At 39.8% G+C, this 17,006-nt stretch overlaps 1 long non-coding RNA gene across 1 annotated transcript in view; it reads left to right on the plus strand.

The window, feature by feature from the left end:
* Window positions 1–442: 442 nt before the first annotated feature.
* LOC309850273 overlaps window positions 443–17,006 on the plus strand; it is a 171,255-nt gene continuing 154,691 nt past the window's right edge. Inside the window, exon 1 of the long non-coding RNA XR_014304161.1 lies at window positions 443–514. This is a non-coding gene — a long non-coding RNA (uncharacterized lncRNA). The remainder of the gene's footprint in view (window positions 515–17,006) is intronic.

Raw genomic sequence — 17,006 nt, forward strand, 5'->3', positions numbered from 1 at the left:
TAGGTTGGCGAAACTCTGATGGCCACATAAGCTGTAGAGAACGTCAGTGACCCTTCTGCCTTGAACCACTCTGTGTCTGATAACTAGGCAGACCTCAGTGGAGGTGAAGGAGCAGGGACGAATACAGTAAATTATTGGCTAATGTTTCTTCTTCTCTTGACTAAACTTTTCATTCTGGGGCTGCTAGAAGCCTTGTTTACTCATACAGGCCACAGGAAGCTTCCTACTCTAATGCCCCTCCACATCTTGCTGGCTTTGAATGTTTATGGGAAGGGGTGGGGAGAGATTATGGAGGCCACTACAAAGACGTCAACTTACTTTGCCAATATTACCTTTAACAAATTAGGAAGAAAGAGTGGAATTTAAGTTTTTGTATTTTAAGAATGTAAAATCCAACTATAAGTGAATAAAACTTTTTTTTTTTTTTTCCCCAGACTGTTCTTGCACGTGGAAAAACATCTGATGATGCAGAGACCCTCCAGGGTGCTTCTGTTCAGGATAATCATCTGTGGAGGTAGTAGAAACTGGATGCAGCTCCTCATGGGGCACACGCACAGGGCATGGGGGATCCAGATCTTGTCTGGTTCATTGAACAGCTCAATCTTATTTACAGTAAGACTGCAGATTGGGTGGGTGTCCAGTGATTTTGTCTGGGCTGGACATCTCCATTGACTTGGCTAGGCTTAGTCATGTATCTTGGAGTAGCCTAGAGATTAGCAAATCTGGGTTGGGCTAGGCTGCATGGCTCTGTGGATCTTGGCTAGGCTCCCTCATGTGTCCTGAGGTCAGCTGGGGGTCAGCTGATATAGGCTGGTAGAGCTCAGTGTTCGGTTGTGCACCTCATACCTCTCATCCTTACCTTATAAACTTGCGGTAAAGCCCAGTCTTCCCCCATAATGGTAACAGCAGAGCACAAGACAGCCATTAAAAGGCAGTTATCCAATTTGCGCTTTTAAAAATTCACTGTGACTATGAAATGTCAGCATCTCATTTCATGGTCTTTTCTCTTCATGAAGTCATGAGCCTGAAGGACACTCTAGATTTTCTAGAATTGGGATGTAGAGTGGACATCAATATAGTTTACCCATTTCTTCTGTTTCTATGGCTTGGTTCACCAGCCACTGCCTTGGTGAACGTGTGTTGATAGAGACGAACTCCTACCACAGTGAACATCGTTCCTAGATGGCTAGAAGAGTATTACCAACTTACTGTGTTCTACTGACACTTCACAGCGCTTGCTGTCCAATGGAATAACAATAGCTTGAACGTCCAAGGTGCTGATTCAGCAGAACCAAATGCTGTATTACTGCAATATTCCAGGAGAGTCTGCTCATATTTATAGGCTTTCATTTCCTTCTCTGAAGAGCAGTAAATCTGTGAATACAATTCATATCCTGAACCTGGTGGGGCTCAAGCTGGGTATAAAAACTTTAATCTTTCGCAGGATGGAGATAATTTTTTTCCTGAGAGTACTTTCTCTTGGTAACCAATCACAGTTTCCTTAAAAGAATAAATTGACATCAATGTCAGGGTACAAGGATTGGTGCAGTGAGTCACTCCTCCTATTACCTTGCCAAAAGGTGATGAGCCTTTGATTCTTGTCCTGAGATACCTAGCAGAAACTAAGAGCTCCAGAATTTCAGTCAAGTTGACATTTTGGTTTTTTATCTTCTCTTTTCCACCTTTTGGAGACCCTGGCTAGCCTGTCTGTTGGGGGTACACCATGATTCACTGGGGTTGTGGACGACTGTAATGAAATTTAAGGAGCAACTGGAGGAAGTTGTCTCTGTTTTGGGAAATTGTTACCAGGGTGGAGTATCCCCTTTGGCTTTACACATGAAGTACTCAAGGTTTCTTTCTCTCGTGTAACATATAAACAGACCTGCTTAACATATAAACATATGTTTATATAACATATAAACAGACCTGCTTTTTGATTTGACACAAAAGTGCTTAAGAACTTCAGGAAAGGAGAAAGTGTGTTTGTGAGCATGTGTCTGTTGGGGGAGGGGCAGGGGATGGGTAATGAAAGCTATGAAAAGTGAGAAAGTTCCACAAGGATGTGAGTTTAATGTGGTCAGGAGAACATTACCTGTAGGTCTCCCAGATCTAAGCCAGGAATCTTTTTGGGGGATATCAGATTTACTTTCTGTGTGGGAAGAAGTTGTTTTTCTTGCTCCTTTGAAGCATCTACTCATTTGTCCCTTAAATCTTGAAGTTCCTCAATTAGTTTCTCTTTGCTCTGCACATTCACTGGGGGTACCCATTCCCATATGTTCAAATGTGACCTGTGTGCTGTTCTCTCTCCTCATCTCAGAGCCTTATAGTTAATTGTTCATTAGCTTGATTCACTTAGGTGACTCAAATAAATTTGTTCAAAATAGTGTTTCCCATCTTTGCACCTGAACCCATTTCCTCGCCTTTGTTTTCTTTTTTCTTTTTCATTTTTCTTTCTTTACTTTTTGCCTTGAAGTTTTTTATTTTTTCCCTTAAGGTTTTATTTATTTATTTGACAGACAGAGATCACAAGTAGGCCGAGAGGCAGGCAGAGAGAGAGAGGAGGAAGCAGACTTCCGGCTGAGCAGAGAGCCCGACTCAGGGCTTGATCCCAGGACCCTGGGATCATGACCTGAGCCGAAGGCAGAGGCTTTAACCCACTGAGCCACCCAGGTGCCCCTGCCTTGAAGTTTTTAAAATTTTACTTCTATTATTATTTTTTATTATGTTCAGTTAGCCACTGTATAGTACATAATTAGTTCTTAATGTAGTGTTCAATGATTCATTAATTAAGTAGAGCACCCAGCGCTCCCCTTTGCCTCTGTTTTCTATCTCAGGGAATGGCTCCATCATCCCCTCAGGTGTTTAAGACTGAACCGAGGGGTGGGGTGGAGGGAGTGGTCGTCACTGAGTCCCACCCTCTCTCAATCTTGGATTGAGTCTATCTGCCCATTAATTTTACAACTTAAATGTCCTATAAAATATAAAATTGTTTTCACTCCCACTTCTGCTTTCCTTAATATCTATCTCTCTTAGGGATCTAAGCAAGCCTTCTAATTGATTCCCATCTTGTAAATGGATCCTTTTCAAAAACTTATCTGCTTTTCAGTCAGCATGATTTTACTAAAACACTTGTCTGACCGTTATTAAAACCAGTAATGGCTTTCTGTTACCCTTAAGATAAGTTCCAGATAACTTAAATGGACTTATAAGATACTTTTTCTTGACCCCTGATTGCCCTTCCAGCCTTTGTTACCATTGTCTTTCTTTGTGCTGTTATTCTGCTGTGTTTTTTTTTTTTTAAAGTTCCTTCTATCTGCCATGCTTTTTCTTTCTTCTGTCCATTTGCTCATGCTGTTCCCCTCTAGTTGAATCTTTTTATCATTCTTCCCACTCTTCATCTGACTGTTCTCTATATTATTCATATTTCTTTTTTTTTAAATTTTATTTATTTGACAGAGAGAGATCACAAGTAGGCAGAGAGGCAGGCAGAGAGAGAGGAAGGGAAGCAGGCTCCCTGCTGAGCAGAGAGCCCGATGCGGGACTCGATCCCAGGACCCTGAGATCATGACCTGAGCCGAAGGCAGAGGCTTTAACCCACTGAGCCCCCCAGGTGCCCTAATATTACTCATATTTCTACAGGTACCACTGAAATGAACTTTAGCTCCTGGGGACCAGCTATATGCTTTTCCTTCCCCCCACTAACAAGCCTGGGGGAGGTGTTCCTCCCAAGTACTCCCACAGCACCTATTAGTTTCCTTACCCCAGTTTATCATAGTTGTCTCGTTTCTTGTCGGTATTTTCCACTAGACGACTTCTTGTTCTCCTTCTTGTTTTTGTTCTTTTTCTTCTTGTTCTGGTTCCATTTCCAGTTCCTGTTCTTGACCTTCTCCTCCTCCTCCTTCTTCTTTAAATTATTGTATCTTGGAACATAGGGTAGACTCAGTAAATATTTGTTGAGGAAATGGATGGATGGACGCATGGATGAATAAATGAATGAATGAATAAATGAATGAATGAATGATTACTTTTCTAGTGTGTGACTTCTGTCGGAAATTCGTATGTTCTTGATACTTGTAATTAAATTCTGATTGTAACCTTATAAAATAATTTCCATATTACACTGAGTTTTACATATTTGTAAATTAATTTTCTATTCTTTCTGTTGGTATTTCTTCTGTTTGCTATTTATAAGATAATCGGTTTGCAGTTTTTAAAAAATCTGCCTTTTCTCTGTTGTAAATAGAATACTTTTTTGTAAAATTACTTAACTGAGGGGCACCTGGGTGGCTCAGTGGGTTAAGCCTCTGCCTTGGGCTCCGGCCATGGTCTCAGGGTCCTGGGATGGAGCCCTGCCTCGGGCTCTCTGCTCAGCGGGGAGCCTGCTTCCCCATCTCCCTCTGCCTGCCTCTCTGCCTACGTGCGATCTCTTGTCTCTCTGTCAAATAAATAAATAAAATCTTTTTAAAAATTACTTAACAGAGATCCAAGTTAGGAGGAAAATTAATACAGTTGACCTTTGAACAATGTGGAGTTAGGGCTCTGACCTGGTACAGTTGAAAATCTACATATAACTTTTGAGTCCCCCAAAACTTATAATAGTCTACTGTTGAGTAGAAGACTTACCACTCATAAACAGTTGATTAACTTGTATTTTGTATGTATACTGCATTCTTACCATGGAGTAAGCTATAGAAAAGAAAATGTTAAGAAAATCATAAGAAGAGAAAATACTTTTACAGTACTGTATTGTATATATTGAAAAACAATCCATGTATAAGTGGGCCTGTGCAGTTCAAACTCATATTGTTTAAGGACCAACTGTATAGAAGAAAGATTGAAAATAAATTAACCAGGGCACCTGAGTGGTTCAGCTGGTTGGGCATCTGCCTTCGGCTCAGGTCATGATTCTGGGGTTCTGGGATCTGGCTCCCTGCATCGGGCTTCACGCACAGTGGGGAGCCTTCTTCTCCTGCTCCCTCTGCTGCCCCCCGCCCCAACTTGTTCTCCCTCACTCTCTCTCTGTCAAATAAATAAATAAAGTATTTTTTTAAAAAAAGGAAAGGAAATGAACTGATCTATGTTTGTCACTTAATGGTTATGTGGAATGCTGTATTAAGGAGCCTGAAGCAGAGAGCGCCACTATTAGTAGATAAACTGAATAAAACTATTAGGACCAGATAATCTTATACTGCTCCGAAGCACAGTGATGGGAAGTTTTCTCAATGATTTCTCGAGGCAAGCATAATTTGGATCCCTCAACCTGATGTAGAAAACACTCAAAAGAAAACTGAAGGAAAATTTCAACTACAAAGATGTAGTTGCCTTAAATAAAATAAAATATTTTTAAATAGAGTCTACCTGTAAATTTATAGTGAGCAGAAATACTATGTACAGTGAAATAGAGAATTCTTGGCACCTATCAGTCGGAAAAGATGCTCCTTTTAATTTGGGTTAAGCAGAAATTAAAGAAACTGTATTACAACTTATAGACAAAGTAGTGAATAATATCTACTTGGCTTTGCTACCGGGTGGTTTTTATTCACAGTTGTGGAATTCTCATTTGTGGCAGTGTTACCGGCCTATCACCACATGGAGTGTGAGGAATCACTAGCCTCCACCTTGAAAGCCTCCGAACTAGCTGAAAGCTGAAGTAAAATGTCCAGCACTTGATTTTGGATATTAAACTCTTGTGACTTTTGTTTTGAGGTGGTTATCTGTATGTCCGACCTATGTCCACTCGCCATCATGAGATAAGAACTAGAATCACTCACCTTTGTTGCCACCTAGTACAGGCTTTTCCATAAAGCCAGTGCTAAAGAAATGCTGTTTAATTGTATCTAATCAAAGAAGCTGTGGTATAAGTGACAAGTTCACTGGTCTTGAGGACAAGGATTTGGTTTTGAGGCCAGGCTGCCAATGATTAACCACTTTTGTGGGTCACTTCCTTCATGACTCAGCTAGGACATCCCCTCTGGGGAGCCTCCTTGACGCCCACTCTAGCTTGCATTCTGACGGTGCTGGCTCATGTGCTCCCACAACTCTGTGCTTCCTTCTTTTCGGGTGTCTAGCAGCCTCTGTGAGATAGTGAGCGCTTGAGTTCAGAGTCACTATCTTCTTTATCCTTGTATCTGCAGACACTAGCCCTGGTCTAGCACCCAGGAAAAGCTAAACAAGGTTGTTACATGGATGAATGATTTAACTTCTCTAAGCATTTTTTTTTTTTTAAAAGATTATATTTGTTTATTTGCCCAAGAGATAGAAAGAGCGAGCACAGGCAGGGGGAGCGACAGGCAGAGGGAGAAGCAGGCTCCCCGCTGAGCAGGGAGACCGATGCAGGACTTGATCCCAGGACCCTGGGATCATGACCTCAGCCAAAGGCAGACACTCAACTGATTGAGCCACTCAGATGCCCTGACATTTTTTGTTTTTTTAATTTGGAAAATGGAAATACTGATAATATTGAGATTTCCAAGACTCTTCTTTAAAAATAAAAGTCTGGTCCTCCTTTAATAATAATATAATATGTCTTGTTTATTGAACATCAGTTATACATGCCAAACACTGACCAGGTACTCAACATATGGTAGCATGATCTTCTATCCTTACACCCCTAAGAGATAGGTGCCATGATTCCCCTTGTATAGATGTTTGGAGATGTGAAAGAATTGCTCCAAATCAACAGCAACCAAGACCGGCAGACCTGGGGCCTGAAATCCAAGTCTGTCTACTTAGAATTCCAAGTCTTTCTATTATAGGACTGATGTTTCCATAGGAAGGTCAGTTTGGGTTGTGTTGGACAGGTCTCATCATAGATACCCTCAGCTATGTAATTCTGATCTCTAAAAGATTGACCTTGAAAGGTGAGCTGGGGAAACCTCGCCTCCGATATATGATATATTGTTGGACACATGTTAATTGCATGCTCGATATAATTGTTGAATAGAATAATGAATTAGTTAATTAATGAGAAGCCCATGGATGGTACTAGTAATTTATGTAATAAACAAAAAGACTATGCGTGATTGAAGAGTTTTTAAACAACCACAACTTCAGTTCAGATGACATGCAAATACTCTTTGGAAGGTAGAACTGAAATTTGGTTTTCATTTAGTAGGTGAAAAATTATGAAACTGGCTAGTCATCTAGGAATCTTATTAAAAATGAAAATTCAGAGATTACGTTCCCAGGATTTGTTATACTCTCCTCTTAAGAGTGTGACATAAAATGCTTCACAAATTATGGAGTGTTAAATATACTTAATGTATTACTAAGGATTTTTTTTTTTTTTTTTTTTTTTTTACGTGAAGGTTGGAGAAAGTATCCTTTGAGATCTACTGAATCTCAGAACAGAACAATTCAGACTCAGTTAAATCAGAAGAGAAAAGAGCCCTTTCATTAGGTGAAGGGAGTGTTTCTTTTGTCAGTGTCTTCTCAGAGCAAGTTCTGTTGATTACAATTTAACAAATAGATTGTTTTGTTATTTCAGGGTTGAGACAGCCTTCAGTTACCTCAGGTGATAGCAGTGTTTGTCAGGATGTCCTTGAAAGGAGAGCCAGGAAACCCGGCAAGGCTGCAGTGCTCACGACCAGCGAGGGGGCCCGAGTCATTCTCCGCGCCTGTCCTGCTTGTGACTCAGCACCTTTTTCTTTGCTTCCCTCTAGCCAATTCTTCCTATCCCACCATCGTGCACTTCTGTCTCTCCTTGTTTCTGCCTAATGGCTTCTGTTTACTGCCTTCTATCTTTAAAAATAGCAATAAGCAGCATTTACTGGGGCTTACTGTGTACCAAGAAGAATTTCATATTTTTGTCCTCATAGCAAGCTTTTGAGATAGGAATAGGAAGTCCTCCTTACCTGATCATTCATTAGCCAAGGCATCAGAATAGGGAAACTTCCATTAATGAATTGAGAATGGATATATTTTCTACTCACACCCCCCCTCCCTGTTTAACATCAGTCCTGGTAATCAACTGTCCCCTAACATAGGGTGCAAGTCTAATGCAAAGCTTACCCGCCACATTTGCAGAAGAGGCAGAATTTTATGAAGTGGATGTCATTTGGAAAGGCACTGAAAAAGCACGGTCTGAGAGCAGGGTCCAGTTAACAGAGAAGAGAGATTGACTAGGTCGATATTAATTTTGCTACTTGAGAACTGGTGTTTGCTATTCAGCTCTTCTGAGATGCATTTTTGAAAATCTTTGGTATGTGCACTATTACATAATTGAGTGTAGGCACTAACATAGGCCAGATTTTTATCCTTTTCAGATCCCCCAGGCTTTTGTGGAATAGGAATTAGGCTCCCAGAACATAATGCTAGTGATTTTTGACCGATATATGCACATGGGGTTAGGAAAACATAAATAGCTACTTAGAGTCCTTAAAAACTGAAAGTCATGTAAGATTTATAAATGATAGAGGCTGTGATGAATTTTTTAAAAAGATTTATTTATTTATTATTAGAGAGAGAGAGAGAGAGCACTCACCAGCAGAGGAAGGGGCAGAGATGGGGAGAAAAACACAAGTTGATTCCCTGCTGAGCACAGAGCGCGGATCAGGGCTTAGTCCCACAATCCTGAGATGGTTATGGGAGCTGAAATCAAGGACCTTCAACCAACTGAGCCACCCAGGTACCCCTGTGATGAATTCTTTTTTTTTTTTTTAATTTTTTTTTTTTTTTTATAAACATATATTTTTATCCCCAGGGGTACAGGTCTGTGAATCGCCAGGTTTACACACTTCACAGCACTCACCAAAGCACATACCCTCCCCAATGTCCATAATCCCACCCTCTTCTCCCAAACCCCCTCCCCCCAGCAACCCTCAGTTTGTTTTGTGAGATTAAGAGTCACTTATGGTTTGTCTCCCTCCCAATCCCATCTTTTATTTATTTATTTATTTATTTATTTATTTATTTTAAAGATTTTATTTATTTATTTGACAGAGAGAGATCACAAGTAGGCAGAGAGAGAGAGAGGAGAGAGAGAGAGAGAAGGAAGCCCGATGCGGGACTCGATCCCAGGACCCTGGGATCATGACCTGAGCCGAAGGCAGAGGCTTAACCCACTGAGCCACTCAGGCACCCCCCTCCCAATCCCATCTTGTTTCATTGATTCTTCTCCTACCCACTTAAGCCCCCATGTTGCACCCTGTGATGAATCCTTAATAGGCCCAAATAGTCTCTTTAATTTTCACTTTAAAGTCCTGCTAATAGCATCTTAGTGTTACATAGGATATTATAATTGTAGAGTGTTTTTCACGTGCATTATCTCATTTCATGGTCGTAAAACTCTATGAAGTAGGAAAAGGAAATGGCATTGCTCTCTTTTAAAGGCGAGGGTGCTGAAATTAGTCCGATGTCAAGTAGTTAGTGACAGTTTAATACTAGAATAATTTTCCCGACTCTTGGCTCCATGCTCTTCCTACTCCCCAAAGCAAGAAGTGAGACTAAGGAAGGGATGAAGGAAAGAAGGAGGAAGGGTATCTAACAACCACTAAATACCAACCACATGCTTACTACAGTATTTAAGAAAGTGGATTTTCAATTATATTGCATAATACATTTTCGGAATAGATGCTTTAAATTCATCTTATCACTCCCTGAATCTCCATATGAGGAAGATCAGTATCATCTTTATTTTATAAACGAAGAAATTACAGAAAATCAAACAATGTAGATACACTGGGAAAATCAGGGGGCACATTAAATAGAATAGTCGTGTGTACATAATTATGCAATTACTAGAATCATTAACAAAAGTGGAATTACCTAGACTAATTACCCTTTTTACCCAGGGAAGCTTTTAATTTTTTTTTCTGATTTTCACATCTTTTGCAGCAATCTGTCTTACTGTAATCTTTTTTCTTTCTGAAAATTGGTTTCTTAGCTATGATAAATCACATAGGTCAGTGCAGTTTTTACACTTTTCTCTTTGGGAAAAATAATACATAATCCTAAACGTTTACTTTAAAACAAACAAACAAAAACAAAAGAGGATAACACCAGCCAGGAGATTTCATCTTTGGCAATTGATAGCTCTTTGCTTCTTATGTTCAAAATCAGTGATATATTTTACTCGTAATCTTAGTTTAGGTTCAGGGATTTTTTTTTTTTTTTTTTGTGTAGGAAGGAACAATGATCAAAATTTTTGTGAGTCCTTACATTTCTGACTTAGCTCTTTGTTACTCTTTACATTTAAGTATTTACAAAGAGTGGTTTCTGCAGCAAGGTTTGTTACTGGCAATGACTGTAAGTAACCTTTGGTTCTGTCGTAGGCAAGTATCTGAAGTGGAAAAGTCCTGAAGTTTGGACTGATGTTATCCCATTACCCAGTTCACATTTAAACTAAATTTATTGACTAAAAATTAGCTTATAAACCTCTTTTAGTAAGTTCTTGAAATAAACTAGAGCTTTTTTTAGACACATGTCCTTGCTTTGAGTGCTTATCAGAATGGCATTTTCGTGACTCCTGGCACATTAAACTTTTCTGATTTTCCTGACTGGACAAAAGAACAAAAGATTCGGGATGAAAGAAAAAAAAAAATCTCTTCAGGTAGTTGTATCTAATCTAAGGCATAGTAAAAAGGTGTTGAAATATCATGTCCCACTTTAAAACAGAAAAATATCTCTGACTTTCTGAGACCTTATCAGCAGGCAAGGAGAGTAGACTATCAGTTCCTGAGTTTCCTTGGGACTGAAGTTCCCATTTCATCAAGAACAGCACATGCAGTAAAAAATTCCATGCCACCCAACGGGAAGTAGGGGCTTGATTTCCTCCCAAATTATTTTCTTTTCCTTCTCCTTGAAATTACTAATATTGTTTCTCTGTTACGATCTAATGGGGTTGGCAATACTTGAGGGAATGGGGGGTTCTTAGGAGAGACCCTGGAAGATGCCAAGAATGCACATTGTTTTTGATAAATTCTGAAATGCGGACTTAACAGATAAGAGCAACTATATCACTTTAAAGAACTGGTTCTCCTCGGAGGTAAATTTTGTGCCTGGGGGATATTTGGCAACGCCTGAGCACGGTTTTGATTGGCTTAACTGTTCTTAACTGTTCTTAGCTGTCCTTCCTTCCCAAACCCTCGCTCGTACCCTACCACATCCTCTCCCCAACCAAACCTCTTTTCATTTCGTCTTATTGCAGTGAACTACGTCAAAACCATGAAACACAATATTATCATGCATTGCAAAGGCAAATATTAACAGGAAACACAGGACACACGCTACTTACACACTACTTACACTACGTGCAGACTACTTGTGTGTGTGCTCTGCTGGCGGTAGTGGGGAGAGAGGCCAGCGCTGCTGCTGAACACGCTGCAGGGCACACACACAATGAGAGCTTCAACCACAAACGATGACCTGGTTTTAAAGGTCTCAGCAGAGCTGCTGTTGAGAAACTCGGACAACTGGCTTTCCAGCGGGTGAATCTTGACTATCAAAGGTTCAATGTGTTCAAATATCATTCAAAAAACGCATTGATTAGAATAATGCAATTTAGAACATTTCTGGAGAAAAAAAAATTGTAGAAACATATCAAGACAAACTTCGGCAATGATTATCTGAGCACTTTCACTCATTCTTTCAACAAATACTATGAAATACCTACAGCAAGCCAGACTATGTTCTAGGTGTTCAACATGAATTATGAAGCCATTTGGTGATTCTTTCCTTATTAAGGAGATGGACCCATAAGGCCATTAGATCTAAGGTTATTGAACATTCACATCGTAATTAACTGTCCTGGCCCCCATTCTGAGCCTATCCTCACCAAGCTAGTCTGAAAATTTTGTTTCTGTGAAGCATGTGTCCAAAGGAAGTGTACTGTTTAGAACAACTGACAATTATGTTCCTCTATGTAAAGTTGTCCATTGACATTAGTCACTTGTAGGCTTGGTTTGCATTAATCAGTATCTCTGAGGTTTATCCTTCTGGGATACTGATGAGATGGTTTCCAGGTCCCATGCGGTTGAGTGTCAGAGCAATTTACTGAGGTACTGTGACATTGTGACCTTGAAGGGTGGCCATCTTATTTTTCCTAGGTTCTTACTCTTTCTCAATATGTACTTTAATTGAATGTCTAAAAGTAAATTATTTATTTTTAAGGGAAAAGAAAACAGATTTAAGCATTAAACTTATTCTTGGTATTTACAACTTTACTGAGGTGTAGTTAACATTATTTACTTTGCTGATTGAAATTTGTGTAGACCACAGTACTCATGAACTCAATACTTTTTATATAAAGAGTATTATCCAACTCCAAATGACTCCCTTTGATTGAATTCCTGCAGCATTTATTGGTGGGGTACTTACTTCTGAGCTTACTCTCATTTTGGCTTTTACTACCATTTAAACTCATTTGTATTCAAGTTAGAACCCAAGTAGAATGTATATTCTGAAGATGTAAACAAGAACCTGTAACTTCTCGGAAACTTGGAGGCAGTTTACATAGTCTGGGTATTCCTGGTTCTACTAGCCGGTGATACTGGCTACTGTTTGCCCGTCAAACAGTAGGCATACTACTGTTAGGCATCAAGAGCTTTGTAGCAGTTCTCTTGTAAGTAGTGTGTGTTCAGATTTATTACGTGTTTTGGAGACCATAAAGTGAAATGACCCAGAGAAGAGTTCAAAAAATGCTCATATTATTTATTATGAAATGAACATGACTCTAAATCTCCATTTTGCAATCTGTGGCAGCCCATTTTTTTCTTTTTCATCTCCAGATATCCTCATGGGCCCTAGGGTTCCATAGTCTGTCTAATGAGGTTGCCCCAAGTTTCTATCTCCTAAAACATTGGGTGTATGGTGAATGGCCTCCTTCTGAGCACTGTTGTGGATGTTGTTGCTCTGGGTGTCCCTTCTGAAACCTTGGCAGTCTGGGCAGACAGAGCAGATCCTTTCCACTGACATTGCTGCCAACCCACATAGCTGCTCCTCAGGGGCCGAATCAGGGTTTAAGGTCATCAGCCATAATCTGTGCTCAGCATCTGTGCTCTCTTTCGAGTTTCCCACAAAAAGGAAGACAATCTTTCCTTATAACCACTGCTGTGAGACTCCAATACCCAGATCAGGAGCCCACAGGATATTTCTCAAGTTCTTGGCCTGCTGGCTATGACACTGGAGGTAGCCTTTTGGGGTGGGATTTGCTTGCCTTTCTCTGGTGTTCCTATGTTAGAGGCAGAAGTACATCTCCTACTATCAACCAAGACCTGGAAAAGTTGGCTCTCCCTAGGCTTTTTTTTTTTTTTTAAAGGAAAAACTCAGCTTGTTTTTTACTTTTCCTTTGCAAAGGATCTGAAAAATAAAACATGCTCTCCAGTCATCCCTTTTCAAACTGAAGTAGTTTGTTAGGGTAAGAGTTTAGTTCACTGCATGCGTGTCTCACATACTATTCAATAAGACGAGGGAAGTACAAAGTAAAGCTCTGCCAAGCCCATCCTGGCTTATTTTAATGTAACTGTTAATAAGCCTTGGTTTTAAAGCAAAGTAATAAGTCTGGGGGCAAATACGGAAGTGGACAGGATATCAGGACAACAGAAACAAACAACAGCCAGGGAAACTGGAATCTGAACGCATTCTGAGAAAGGTCTTGATCACAACCAGGAAAGAAAAAGGTCAATATTGTTGAAATGTATTGAGCAATGGGGGAGTGATGCATGGGATGAGATCACGTAGGTAGAAATGAGATGTTACAGGGGCTTCAAGGTCACGCTGAAGGTTACTTATTTTATTTTAGGTGTAAAGAAAATTCATTGCAGTGTTTTCACCATGATCTGGCCTGCATTTTTAAAAATCCATTCTTGCTTTTTTATGAAATACAGAATTTTTGCTGTAAGAATGATGGGTAGGCAAGCAGGGGGAGATTTTAGTAGTATGAGTGAAAGACGAGGATGGCTTGGACCACTGTGATAAAGAATGGAAAGAAATGGTTAGAGCTAAGATATATTTTTAAAGTTAAAGACTTCTGATAGCTTTAATTTGGGATGTGAGGAAAAAAAAAGGAAAAAAAAAGTAGCTAATAGGTTTCTGACTTCAGCAACTGGGTAGGCTGTGGTACCATTTCCTAATAAGGGGAACATGGTAGAAAAACCTGTATGGGAGAAAATCAGGAGTTCAGTTTTGGACACGTTAAGATGGAAACAAATGCATTTTAGACAGAGAACTGAGGGGAGAGGTCAGAGATGGAAATACAGATTTGTGAGTAAGAAGCGTATAAGGTGATATCTGAAGATGTGAATGAGCCGAGAATGAAAAGCCACTTAGCCAGGAGGAACACCGGACAGTGCCATGCCACAGAGGAGAAAATGTTTCAAGAAGCGGGTAGTAAAATAGCTGAGTTCTTATGATAATGGAAAAGAAGTGACATCGGTTTGGATGTGATAGGGTTTTGGTGACCTTGCTTAGCATAGTTCCTGTAGAATTGTGGTGACAAAGCCCAGTTTAGATCAGATTGATGAGAAGCTAGGAAGTGAGGAAATGAAGAGAATGACTTTAGGCATTAATCCAGAGATGTATTACTGGGAGAAGAAGCAAAATAAAATAAAAAATAAAATAAAAAATAAAAATGGTGGGTGAAGTTTGAAGCTGCAAGCAGGTGTGAGCATGGGAATGCAATTCTCTCTCCCTTCCTCTCTCTTCTTATCCATCCTTCCAATTCATCCATCCATCCACCCACCCACCCACCATTCATCTGTTATCTATAATTATCATTTGAGGGGGAAGAGATTATTGTATGCCTCAAGTCTTTGGAAAGAAGATAGGGGATGTGATCCAAAGCAGAGGTGGAGAGGCACATAGGAGCAGGAATATCTCATGTACTGGACGAGGAGGCACCAAGGTAGACTTGACAGGTAGGAGTGTATTTCTGAGGGTAGAAAGATGAGGAAATCTCCATCTCAGTCCTTCTATTTGCTCAATGAAGTATGAGTTAGGTTATCTTGTGATAATGAGAGGAGTGGGCAGGGGTATCTTAGATTTAAAGGAAATAAAAAGGTGTGAAACACTAATTTAGGTTAGTGGAAAAACATATTTTAGGGGTTTTGTGACTCAAACATATGGAAGTATCAAAGTAGAAATTTACTGTTTACATGTTAAAGCCTAAAGTGTCCTTTAAAATTCATTCATTATATAATATATTAAGCTTTGCAATACTGGTATGATAAACGCCGGGAATACAGAAAAAAAGAAGAACTGACTTCCTGAGGAAATCCTGGAAACCTTTTATGATGGTTTAAAAATATGTCTAAATTCTTTCACAGTCCTCCATGCAAAACATGGAGGCTTTTCTGAAGGGTTGTCAAAACTTGGTGAAATACTTTCTATGAATAGAATGTGCCAGAATAGACAGCGTCTCTCAGAAAAGACCCTGTAGTCTCCTTGCTCTCCCTGTCTCTCAAGTTTCTCGCTCTAGATTAGCTGCCATAGCATTAGGACACTTCACAGCCTATGGAGAGATCTGCATTATGAGGAACTGAGGCATTCTGACAATAGTCAGTAAGGAACTTGAGCCAACAGCCATGTGAGTCAGCCATCTTGGGAGTGGATTCTCCAGCCCAGTCAAGACTTCAGATCACCACGGCCCCAGCTAACATCTTAACTGTATGAGACTTCTCTGTTGGAACCATCAGTTAAGTTCCATCTAAATTCCTGACCTCAGAAACTGTGAGCTGATAAATGTTGGTTGTTTTAAAATTTTCTGTTTTAGAGCAACTAACCACACAGTAACAGATACTCAAACACTTACAGAAGATGCATAATTTGAGCTGTTTCTTGAAGAACCAATAGGAAATTTTATTTTTATTTATTTTTTTTCCACAAAGATTTTTGGGGAAAGGCATTCTAAGAATAATGGATGGCATATATGAGTCACAGAAAACTCCTGATAAATTCAGGAATAATTTTCAAAACTCTAATGGGTTCAATGGGACCAGAGTATACTATAGACAGTGGGGAGTTGTGTGAATTGAGATTAAAGCTTGTGAAAGGTCTTCTGCAAAGCAAAAGAAGTTTAGGTTTTGTCTTTAAGGTTGTACAGAAGGAACAATAGGTTTTAATCCAATATGACCCAATGAGATTTGGTTTGGAGAGCAATAAATCTTAAAAGTGTAAGTGGATGATTAGGTAGTCTGAAAATGGTGCTCTCATGAGAGGTTATGAATTGGATTTACTGCTCCAGTTGTAGAAATAGAGGATAGGTATAATTTAAGATGTTTTTGGAGTTGAATTAATATGGTTTGAAGCCCAAGAGTCAAATTACACAGTTGAATCAAATAAAGTTGGATATGTATTTCTGACAGATATTGATACTATATAGCATGCGATAAGCATGGATTAATTTACTTCAAGGAAAGATGAAATTTTGTGAAGAAAGAAAATTTGGGGAAGAAACAGAACATTACATTTAGACAATACTATTCTACCTTTGCATTAAAACTCAAGGAAGCCTCTTGTTGATACAAGAGGTTTTCAGCATAATCCCTCTAGTGCTATTCAGTCCTGGGAGATATTCTGTTACCCAGAATGTGAGAGTCAAGTGAGAAAGTTGGAACAAGTTGTTCTGCTCTTCGATAACACAAGTGTGAAGGAGAACGCTCAGGAAACATTCGGTTCAATATCTGTCAGGAACATTGAGACTGTTCTGCTGATTATTTTGTTTGTATTTGTTCTCTCAGGAGTCTACGTTTAAAACATCTTACAAAAAGAAATGTGTTTCTCTTCATTTCAGGAGTTGCAAATGGGGGATGGTGTAGGGGATGGAGAAGGATCACCAAGGTGCCTACATGCTGCCCCCCTCCTCCCCACGCCCCACGAGGTCCCAGGGGCACCTCAACTCTGGCGGGTAGCGGGGTGGGGATATGAGCTGGTTTGAAAGTTCTTTCTTGGGTGATTGATTTTTTTGTTTTACGAGTTGGAGGAGCACATACAGGAACAGAGGGAGAAGGAGAGAGGGATTCTTAAGCAGGCTCTGCACTCAGTGACCTGAGCCTAAGTCAAGAGTCTCATGC

This window comes from Mustela nivalis (genome assembly GCF_964662115.1).
Source record: "Mustela nivalis genome assembly, chromosome: 16".
In the NCBI taxonomy this organism is placed as follows: domain Eukaryota; kingdom Metazoa; phylum Chordata; class Mammalia; order Carnivora; family Mustelidae; genus Mustela; species Mustela nivalis.